This window comes from Poromitra crassiceps, assembly GCF_964638095.1.
Source record: "Poromitra crassiceps genome assembly, chromosome: 7".
NCBI lineage: Eukaryota > Metazoa > Chordata > Actinopteri > Beryciformes > Melamphaidae > Poromitra > Poromitra crassiceps.
Window position 1 is genome coordinate 41,680,982 of NC_139628.1, and position 11,090 is coordinate 41,692,071.

Sequence of the window (11,090 nt, forward strand, 5' to 3'; positions counted from 1 at the left end):
CACCAGCCCACTAAAAAAAACTCAAATACTGAACAGAATTGTTCGAATTTCCTCGCTAATATGTGCAATTAAAGCATGTTTTCTTTTCTTTTTAGGGAGAGGAGGCCCAATCCACTTCCGTCCGGATGAGGACTTCTAACAGTTTCTATTCTAGAGGGATGTGAGCCCAGGTCAGCTGGAGGTCCCATTCACCCCAAGAAGACCGTAGGTTAGACTGCACGTAGCAGCATGCACGTCAACATTTGATTATACTCAAACATTTCATTGTTTGAAAAAACAGCCCAGATAAATATAGACGGTTTTCACAGAATTGTGTTGCTATGGGAACAGTTTGAAGCCTAGCTTATTTCCTGTCAGCTGTATTAGCAAACATGGCAACAGGAAGTAAGCTAGGGGCAATTTAGTTTGTTTATGTTGTCAAGTTAAAACAGTCTATAGTCCTGCTGTACAGACTAAACAGGAAGGAGTGACATCCTGCCAGCCAGGCCTAAACAGTAGAATCACACATATCCACACTAAAGAAGACACGCATCCACACTGTCTCACTAAAGACACGCATCCTCACTGTCTCACTAAAGACACACATCCTCACTGTCTCACTAAAGACACAAAAAGTCCTCGGCTGTCAGGTCAAACACTGGGCAAAGAGTCAAGCAAGCATGGTCTTACCTCCTTAGGTGCTGGCAACTGACTGCAGGTGGTGTGCCCCTACAGGACAAACACTCAAGTCAGCATCTAAACAATGGGTCCAATAAAGCCCAGTCCAATTAGTCTACTGTCATTAACGATCATTATCTGCTATCAATTAGCGCTGGAAATCTACAGAGATCTCCCTGTGTTATATTATTACACACCTGAGTCACAATAGGATAACACTGACTGCAAGTCTAATTGTTATGGGATACCTTAATTGTTTGAGGTTATGATAGGCGACACTGTAATTTTCCACCTCTCTTTTATTTAACCACACTGATTATAATTATGAGTAAAAAGCTGAGAATTAAATACTAGGTGGTATTCAAGGCCACTCACACTCTTTTAATCACCTTTTTCTTTCTTTCTTTCTTTTTTACAGTTGAATATCATTATTTGATAATTCAACATTATAGCACGAGTTTGCTTGGTTGATTAACTTGTTGAGTAGGCCACAAAAAAAAGACAGGTGTAAAAACCCACATTTAGTATTTAGTGTTTTCTAAGTCAAAAGCTGTTTTTTACATAATGATTAAATGATTAATTGATCATTAGTGTGACTGATCGGTTGACAAGGAAATCAGTTAAATGTTGCATGCCTAACGATCATTAATAGTAATAGTAACTAACAGCAAATAATAGGGAAGAGCATCTCCATGAGAATGAATGAGAAAAAAAGAAACTTTTTCTTTTTACCCATTCAAATATCAGTTATGTTAATAACTCACCATCACTAAGGACTGATAGCAGAGTTGCCCAATCCTCCAGGAGTGTCATGTGTCTTGATTGGCTGTGTGGCGCTTCATCCTGAGAGTTGATTGGTCGACCAGTCGGACATCTCGGTCATGGCTTCAGTCGGGTGCTGGAGGGCCTTGGCACACAGCAGGGCGACGTTTTGCCATGCCACTCATAATGTCTCTGTCAATGCAAAAACATTCGTCGGCTTGGGAATCTGTGCTTTTAACTATGATGGCTGTGAACTACTGTAGATGAGAAGATCGAAGAAGACGCGTCCACCTGAAAAAAGTACTTTACTCTATCTAGCTCAGGGGTATTCAACGTCTAGACTGTGGGCCTCATCCCCAGACAAAGCGGGACCATGATTATGTTATATGATCCCACAGACACTCAACAATTGAGCCAAGATAGCCTGATATTGCTGTTTGACATACTTTGGACTACATCAAATGCATACAAAAAGTGTCTGTCTGAAGGCATTTATTTGTTTCTGACTCTGGGGAAGTGGGAAAACTGTCAAATTCCACAAAACTACTGTATCTCTAAATGATCTCTTTAACTAATTCACACACACACACACACACACACACACACACACAGGCTAAGAAATGTGATTTATTGCCACTATTAATACCAAGTCTTGACTTGCCTTTTATTTTATTTTGCTATATTACATTTAGGCTACCCTATGTCCTGCTGACATGTTACATTGTCCTACTGGGAGTCTGAGTTATACCTGTTATGTTATCCTTATTTCATTATGTTGCCGACATGTTTTCTGTTTTGTCTCAATGTCGTAAGTGCCGATTTCTTAAATAAAGAGATTTTTTTTAATACTTTACTCAACGCATCGCCTTGTAGGCAGACTGACACGTGACGGCCTTTTCCTTCACTGCTGTGTGAGAAGTCAGCAGCTGTTTCTCACACAAAGGATGGACATACTGGGTTTGCCTGGGTATGTGTCTCCATCTAATGGACATTACACAGTATTACACTTTGACAGTTTGTATAATTCTAATGAAACAGGAGGGGGGTCTTTTGAAAGCCTGTTTTTCCTGTTGTTTGACTACTGGGTGTGCTGCTGCTAGTGTTGGCATACAAATGAGACAATAGAGAAACTGACACTAATTGACTGAGAATGTACAAAATAATAGGGACACTCGTTTCATGTAGTGCACTGATTAGGTCATTCCAGGTAAAAGCCACATTAGCCCTTATTGATTTCCCTTTCTAATCTCTACCAATCCTAACTGAGGAGCTGTAAGGAGAAGCAGACGAGCTAGAGAAATATTTGGAAGCTTTGAGATAGTTAGATGTGGACTCACTGTGGAAAAGGAGCTGCAACTCTACATCAGGATTCAGGAAGGAAGAAGTCTCTAATATTTATAGGGCCATAAATAACGATTATTTTCATTGTTAATTAATCTGTTGATTATTTTCTCAATTAATCCATTCATTGTTTGCTCTATGTCAGAAAATTGTGAAAAATGTATCATCTGACAGCTGGATACAATGGGTTCATTAGTCCAATCAACCAATCACAGCCTATAGTCTTTGGACTCATTAACTAGTGGAATATCCAATCCCTGCCTACCAACACGGGTGTTGCATCTTCGCATCCTCGTATTACCGCCGGCCTGGTCCGGCATCCATACAGGCACAAAAAACCTTTCTCACGGGTGCCATTTTGTGTCGAAAAGGCAGGGTAAACACAGGTGGAAGCAAAACACTAATGAGGGTTTCAAACTTCCACGATTGGAATTTGGAAACCCTCATTAGTGTTTTGCTTGCACCTGTGTTTATTCTGCCTTTTCGACACAAAATGGCCCCCGTGAAAAGGGTCTATTGGCTGGTGTCTGCGGGAGGGGAGCCGGAATGAGGGTATATTGTCCTGGTCGCTGCACTAGCGCCTCTTCTGGTTGGTGGAGGCGCCTGTTCAGAGGGAAGAGAACTGGTTGGAATAGCGTGATCCTCCCACATGCTACGTCCTACCGGTGAGGCTCCCGCTGTCAGGTGAAAAGAAGCGGCTGGCTACTGCTCATGTCTCGGAGGAAGCATGGCGCTGTCTTGGCTCTCCCCAGATCAGCAGAGGGTGGAGCAGTGACTGGGGCAGCAGGGTGAATCATTGGTGAAGTACAATTGGGGAGAAAATGGGATAAAAATATATATATATATATAGCAGAATATCCGTCCCTGTGTGACTGGCCATTTAGTCAGGCCTCACTCACAGAGTTGGCATGCAGCCTCTGCTCTCTCTCCCCAGAGAGTTTTCATAATCCACTTCTATAGAGAGCCGCAGGGATGACGTATTTTTGTAGTCAGAACGCGGAAGTCCCGGACTTCCTGGTTCTTCACTGTTTCTGTCTATGGGATTTTTGAATGGGTTTTTGCCGCGATGCTTCAAATAAGGTCTCTGGGCAACGCAAGCTTAATCAAACGCGAATCAGTGTTCAGCCGGATAATCTTCACACATGAGGACCACTTTCATGAGTTTTGAAGCGTAAATGCGAGCCCTAGAAGTAAAAAGCTTGTGCTAAGCTAATCCAGAACTACACAGTGTCGCATAGGCTTCCCCGTCACGTCAGCACTCAACCTGGACTGTTGTTGATGTGTGCGCTGTTGTGCACTGATTACCCCGGGCTGAACCAGGTGAGGGAAAGAGAATTTCCGTGTTCATCCTTTGAAGTGATGATGTTATTGACGTATAATATCCCCGTCGACTCAACAGTGTAGTCTCATTTAGCCGTTTGCTAGCTAGCCGCCCTTTTAACGGCACATAAAAGCTTCAAAACTCATAAAAGTGGTCCTCATGTGTTAAGATGATATTACTAAACACTGGTTCGCATTTGATTAAGCTTGCGTTGCCCAGAGACCTTATTAGAAGCATCGCGCCAAAAACCCATTCAAAAATCCCATAGGCGAAAACAGTGAAGAACCAGGAGTGTTAGCATCGATGATTTCCGGACTCGTTCCTGCGGCTCTCTATTGCCTGATTATAACTGTGCCCACCTGTGGGCCCCTCCACTCTGGAGCTCTCCATGGTGCTGAACCTGTCTCAAGTCATTTTTGCCACTAATTAGCCATTTTTGGCCATTTAGTCTGCCCTAATTAACTAATTAAAAAAGCTGGCTCCCTTAGGTCTCCTGCAGGGGTGCTCTTTACACTTTCTGAAAGATTTAGCGTGATCACACTTAAAATGGCATAGCTATGGCCGAACACAATTTCTGCTCACACCCACACACACTCACTCTCTCTCTCTCTCTCTCTCACACACACTCTCTCACTCTCTCACACACACACACACACACACACACACTTCGCATTCTTATTATAGGAAGAATGTTCTGCTTGCACCTGTGTTACTTACTGCCTTTTAGACACAAAATGGGTGAATTGGGCGGGTACTGAAAAAGGCTAATTACTGTTAGAGCCACTGCACACATGACCACACAGATCGCTCCTGCTCTGTGCAATGTACTGTACTGTCCTGGGGCGCCATCCAGTGGCAGAAAGGCTGAAATGCTACAAGGGGGCAGGGCCATAGAGGAGGAGGCAGTGGGAGACGAGAGGTGGAGAGAAGAAAAAATCCCAGGGAAAAAAAATTCAAAAGCTCTTCCTGGAAACAGTAGAGAACCCGCCACAACTTCACCACATGACATTTCAGAAAGAAAATGCGACACTCCTTCCTCCAACATTTCATTCAACAGCCGCTGTTACTCAACACTTAATCGGCTTAATATCACAACGCGGCGTTAGATATCACGCCTGGGGACACGATCTGTCGCCTTTTCCCTCCCTATTTAAACCTTTGTGAGGAAGTGAAAGCGAGATCAACAACACCAGGCGATTGCAACATCACCAACTCCACTACCTTCCCGTAAAGTATCCCCCCTATTCCCTTCCTTACCGTAAAGAAAACGTGACATCACATCACCAATCTCAGTGTCCACATTAATTATGTGCAAAACAGACACGACATGCATCGGCTGCACTAAAAAGGAAACTTGTCATCTTCCCCATTTAGTTACAATGTAACCTCTCGAGACAGAGCCTTTGGTTACAATGTAACTGACTGTTACATTAACAGTTGTGCAGCCCACATTAGTGTTACATAAGACCACTAAGTAGGGTAATCCCCCCCCCCCCCCCGCGCGAAAAATCACTCATATCCTTATCATCTTAATGAGTAGCATACTTTTAATGTGCCAGTGGTGCTCAGTTGTGAGTTTATAGTGACACTTTATTCTTATTTATAATACTATCCGATTATATTCCCATAGAGGCTTGCTGTGATCGCCTATGTAGCCTATAGTACCCTATAAGATTTTAGTATAGGCTACGAGTTGTCTCGTAGGGCTTTTTTTTTATTTTTATCAATGGAGTCTGGTCCTCCCCAGTTAGGTAACACAGGCTGTAGAACACTTCGGCTACAGCGACATTACTGCTCGTAAAAGTCATATGCGTTATGCTTACCTTTTCATGTGCATGCCAGAACCAGGGAGGTGCCAGCGTGATATTGGAGGGGAGAAATCTGCAACGCAGACCATGGCATATGACGCAGCCCCCCCAAAAAAACATGCCCCCCCCCCATCCCCCAAAACATATGAAACATCATTCAACACAACATCCATCACAGTAGAGGCGAAACCGTCGACACAGGGGGAATCCGTCCAGTGCACACGCAGATAACACGCAGTCAGTCAGCGCTGCTGTGTGGGAAATGGTTGCTGGGAGAAAATGTGGATGTGTTCTCGCCCATGGGCAAGGCATGACGAGCGGGACTCGTTCTCATCTCTTGCACAGACAGTCCTATCGCCTTTTCGCTGCACATCTCATTCTGTGTGTGTCTCTCTCTCCCTCTCCTCCTGAAGACCCGACACATCTGGTTCCCCCCAAAAAATCGCCACAGCTCCTGCGTGGTAGCCTCCTGAGTCCTGATATGTTTTTTTGCAATGCGCACACACACGGCTTCCCTCCCTGATCATCCAAAAACACGCACGTTCGATCCGCTTCGTAGAGAGGGACGGCGCGCCATGAGCAGCGATCGCAGCCAGCAGTCCTATAAGAAATTGCGCAGTTGTTATTCCATTGAAACGGAGACTCTTTCCCTTCTGTCCCTGTTGAAAGGCGCTCTCCGCTCTTCTTTCTCCTCTCTCTCTCTCTCTCTCTCTCTCTCTCTCTCTCTCTCTCTCTCTCTCTCTCTCTCTCTCTCTCTCTCTCTCTCTCTCTCTCTCTCTCTCTCTCTCTCTCTCTCTCTCTCTCTCTCTCTCTCTCTCTCTCTCTCTCTCTCTTCCCTCATGCAGGTTATTTTCGGTGGGAGAGTGTCTTGGACATAAACTGCCCCGCCTCCATAGTCACTGGCAAAACACTGTATGCCTTGCCCAAATTCAATTATTAACTACGATTCATTGGAGAACAATTGCCCCCACCCCCTTACAACTACTTGGTTCAAAAAGGTAAAACTCTCAGCTGGGGGGCAGAAGGAATTAAGGGACAATTGTGCGTGCCACTTGAGGGATCAAAAAGTTGGACCCTGGAAATGTCTGGAAACCTTATCAAGTCCCTTTCATTCCATAATAAACCCTTAAAAGTAGTTATCAAGTCCCCATCATTTCATAACAAACCCTTAAAAGTAGTTATCAAGTCACTGTCATTTCATAATAAACCCTTAAAAGTAGTTATCAAGTCCCTGTCCTTTCATAATAAACCCTTAAAAGTAGTTATCAAGTCCCTGTCATTTCATAATAAACCCTTACAAGTAGTTATCAAGTCCCCATCATTTCATAACAAACCCTTAAAAGTAGTTATCAAGTCCCTGTCATTCCATAATAAACCCTTAAAAGTAGTTATCAAGTCCCCATCATTTCATAACAAACCCTTAAAAGTAGTTATCAAGTCACTGTCATTTCATAATAAACCCTTAAAAGTAGTTATCAAGTCCCTGTCCTTTCATAATAAACCCTTAAAAGTAGTTATCAAGTCCCTGTCATTTCATAATAAACCCTTAAAAGTAGTTATCAAGTCCCTGTCATTTCATAATAAACCCTTAAAAGTAGTCATCAAGTCCCCATCATTCCATAATAAACCCTTAATAGTTATCAAGTCCCTGTCATTTCATAATAAACCCTTAATAGTTATCAAGTCCCCATCATTTCATAATAAACCCTTAAAAGTAGTTATCAAGTCCCTGTCATTTCATAATAAACCCTTAAAAGTAGTTATCAAGTCCCTGTCATTTCATAATAAACCCTTAAAAGTAGTTATCAAGTCCCTGTCATTTCATAATAAACCCTTAAACGTAGTTATCAAGTCCCTGTCATTTCATAATAAACCCTTAAAAGTAGTCATCAAGTCCCCATCATTCCATAATAAACCCTTAATAGTTATCAAGTCCCCATCATTTCATAATAAACCCTTAAAAGTAGTTATCAAGTCCCTGTCATTCCATAATAAACCCTTAATAGTTATCAAGTCCCTGTCATTTCATAATAAACCCTTAAAAGTAGTTATCAAGTCCCTGTCATTCCATAATAAACCCTTAAAAGTAGTTATCAAGTCCTTGTCATTTCATAATAAACCCTTAAAAGTAGTTATCAAGTCCCTGTCATTTCATAATAAACTCTTAAAGGTTGTCATCAAGTCCCCATCATTCCATAATAAACCCTTAATAGTTATCAAGTCCCTGTCCTTTCATAATAAACCCTTAAAAGTAGTTATCAAGTCCCTGTCCTTTCATAATAAACCCTTAAAAGTAGGGCAAGAGCACATCCAGGTAAGTGGTTCCTAAACTGTTTTACCCCTCTAGGGGTCATGAGGGGATTTCCGGGGGGGGGGGGGGGGGGGAGTGTGTGTATAATGATTCCGATTTGCATGAAAGTTTGGGATTCCCTGATCGAGGACACTCGCTCAAGTGTCCACAGCATTCCTTGAAAACAGGAATTTTGAGAAGAGCTCCTTTTACAGTTTCTAATTGGATAAGCAGATGGAGGGAGTTGGCTTCCAATGCCCTCAAGAAATGAATACTTGTGTAGACTGGGGAAGATGTGAAGAGCTTGGCTCCAAAAATTAGATATCCACCACTGTTTGAAAACAGCAATGTCACATCTTATAAAAAGGTAAACAGCATACAATTGAAGCAAATTATGGTCTTTTTTTAAAGGGGTCGCAGCCTAGTTTTACAGACATAATCCTCATCGTTACGTTTGGACACCTGAGGTTTTGATCTAAAAACTAAAGGCTTTGCTTGAAATGCGTTTCTTAGACCATTAGACCAAAGTTGATACTATGTATGAATTTCTTTCTGAAGATAGTTTGTATTTGTTCACACTTTCTTTGGTGACTGCATAATATCAGTTTGTGTTATTTTATAGTTGTCTTTACTGTTATTCTATAATGTGGAAAATGGGGCGTCTGGGTAGTGTGGAGATAAAAGCACTCGCCTACCAGGTCCACTTCCCAGCAGCGGTATTTCCGGCTTGCTCCTGCAGACACAATTGGCCGTGTCTGCGGGTGGGAAGCCGGTGGGATATGAATCCTGGGTCCTTGCACTAGCGCCTCTTCTGGCCGGTCGGGCGCCTGTTTGGGGGGGGGGGGGGGAGGAACTGGGGGGAATGGCGTGATCCTCCCACGCGCTACGCCCTGCAGGTGAAACTCCTGGCTCACTGTCAGGTGAAAAGAAGCGGCTGGTGACTGCACATGTATCAGAGGAAGCATGTGCTGGTCTACAGCTGGGAGTGGAGCAACGGCGGGGACTGCAGGGGGAATTGTCCATGTACAATTGGGGAGAAAATGGGAGAGAGAAAAATTAAGAAAACTTCATAAAAAAAAAGTGTGGAAAATACAAAAAGAAAAATGCATGTGCCCAAACCTTTAACTGGTAGTCTATATACTGTATTATTGTATTCTTGTGATGGAATACACACACACATAAAAAAGCTTCTCCAATTGGACAGAGGTTTACTGTCTCCCCATAACAAATCAATAACACATCCAAAACGCTTCCATGCCGCATTGACATTCTAGTTCCGCAAACACCTCATAAATCTGATGTTTTTCCGTTACAACCAGGCCTGAGAATGAGCCAATTTGAATTTGAATTCAGCATGTTGCTACGAGCACCACCCCCCCCCCCCCTCCAAACTCCCACCCACGCAGAGACCACCACTACACACACAGAGAGACCTGGGTCTGATAAAGAGACTCTTAAACCCTGAGGAAGTCTGTGTTAGGTCTTTCAGGGGGACATTCCCTAAGCGTGAATACAACCTTGAACTCCCCCTTCTCTCTCTGCTTCCCCTCTCTCATTACTGGACCATTCTTCCCCCGGCTTACTTTCTCCAGGGCCCTGCTCTTGTTTTTCTCACCCTCCCTTTCAGCACTTTGGACCCAGTCCTTTCCAGTGGGGAAGTCCAGGGCCTCCTCTTCCCCCTCTCTCTCCTGTCCTCTCTCTCTCACTCTCTCCTGTCCTCTCTCTCTCTCTCCTGACCTCTATCTCTCTCCTGTCCCCTCTCTCTCTCTCCTGTCCTCTATCTCTCTCCTGTCTTCTCTCTCTCCAAACATCTTGCCTGTGAAAGCTTCATTACAATTCATTTGTTTGAATAGGTCTGTTTCCCTCTTCACTCCGCTACCTCCCTCTTTTTCGGCTTGGGGAAAATGTTTATTAGCATAAAAGTGTCTTTTATCTTACCTTGATTAACCGCATTGTTTGCGTGCGTGCGTGCGTGTCTGTGTGTGTGTGTCTGTGTGTGTGTGTGGTTTGTGACTGAGTCTCTGGGCCCTGGGTGTGTCACACCTAGAGTCTAGTTTTCACTGCGCTTCAGCAAAAATGTAAATATTTCAAATTTCTAAGTTCAAAGATGTTAAACGATAAAATATTCAACTTTCAAGCAAAGACGTTTTGATTGATGGGGTCTTCAAAACGTGCACAGAACCGAAAGCTCTGACACATTATTCACTTCATGGCGAATATCTGAAATCTATTTGGGTAATCTGTCTGGTGTCTATTCATTCGCCCCGTGGACAATATTTGACTGCATCAGCACATTGAAAAACAGTCATATTTACGCAGAAAATTTGAAAATGCGAATTTGTTTCTTCATCGACCAGCCCAGGAGTCCCATCAGGCACTTTGAGCAGTTTGCCAATCCGACAAATCCACCACGTTCACACAAAATAATCGATAAGAATGCGACACGACTCACCGGACAGACAGACCAGACAGTCACTCCATCCAGATGTTTCCAAGAAAGAACTTTCCAATAAAACACAATACATAAGAGAGTGGGATACTATTCCCGTGTGTGTGTGTGTGTGTGTGTGTGTGTGTGTGTGTGTGTGTGTGTGTGTGTGTGTGTGTGTGTGTGTGTGTGTTTTCGAGCAGGGTAAAAGGGGGTCAGCATGGAAATAGTGATGCAGGTCTGGGGAGAGGAAGTGTATAAGCCGTCTAAGTGTCCGCTGACAGCAGAGAGAGAGGGAGAGGAGAGAGCCCTCATGCTAGAACTGTGTCAAAGCAACCTCAATGTGTCAGCGGATGATTCACTCCGTGTTTTTGCTAAATCCCAGGTGTGAAAACCTGCTTTATTCCAAACAATAATTTACATACAGTAAGCCCCTCCCAAAGTAAAGCAGTGCACTCGACATGTCTGTGAGCCGCTGGAAAC

General features: G+C 43.4%; 1 protein-coding gene across 1 annotated transcript in view; it reads right to left on the reverse strand.

Annotated features, from left to right (window-relative positions):
- kdm6ba (lysine (K)-specific demethylase 6B, a) overlaps window positions 1-1,535 on the reverse strand; it is a 170,918-nt gene extending 169,383 nt beyond the window's left edge. Inside the window, exon 1 of the mRNA XM_083640369.1 lies at window positions 1,422-1,535. The gene's annotated coding sequence lies outside the window, so the exon portion shown is untranslated. The remainder of the gene's footprint in view (window positions 1-1,421) is intronic.
- Between the last annotated feature and the right edge of the window lie 9,555 nt (window positions 1,536-11,090).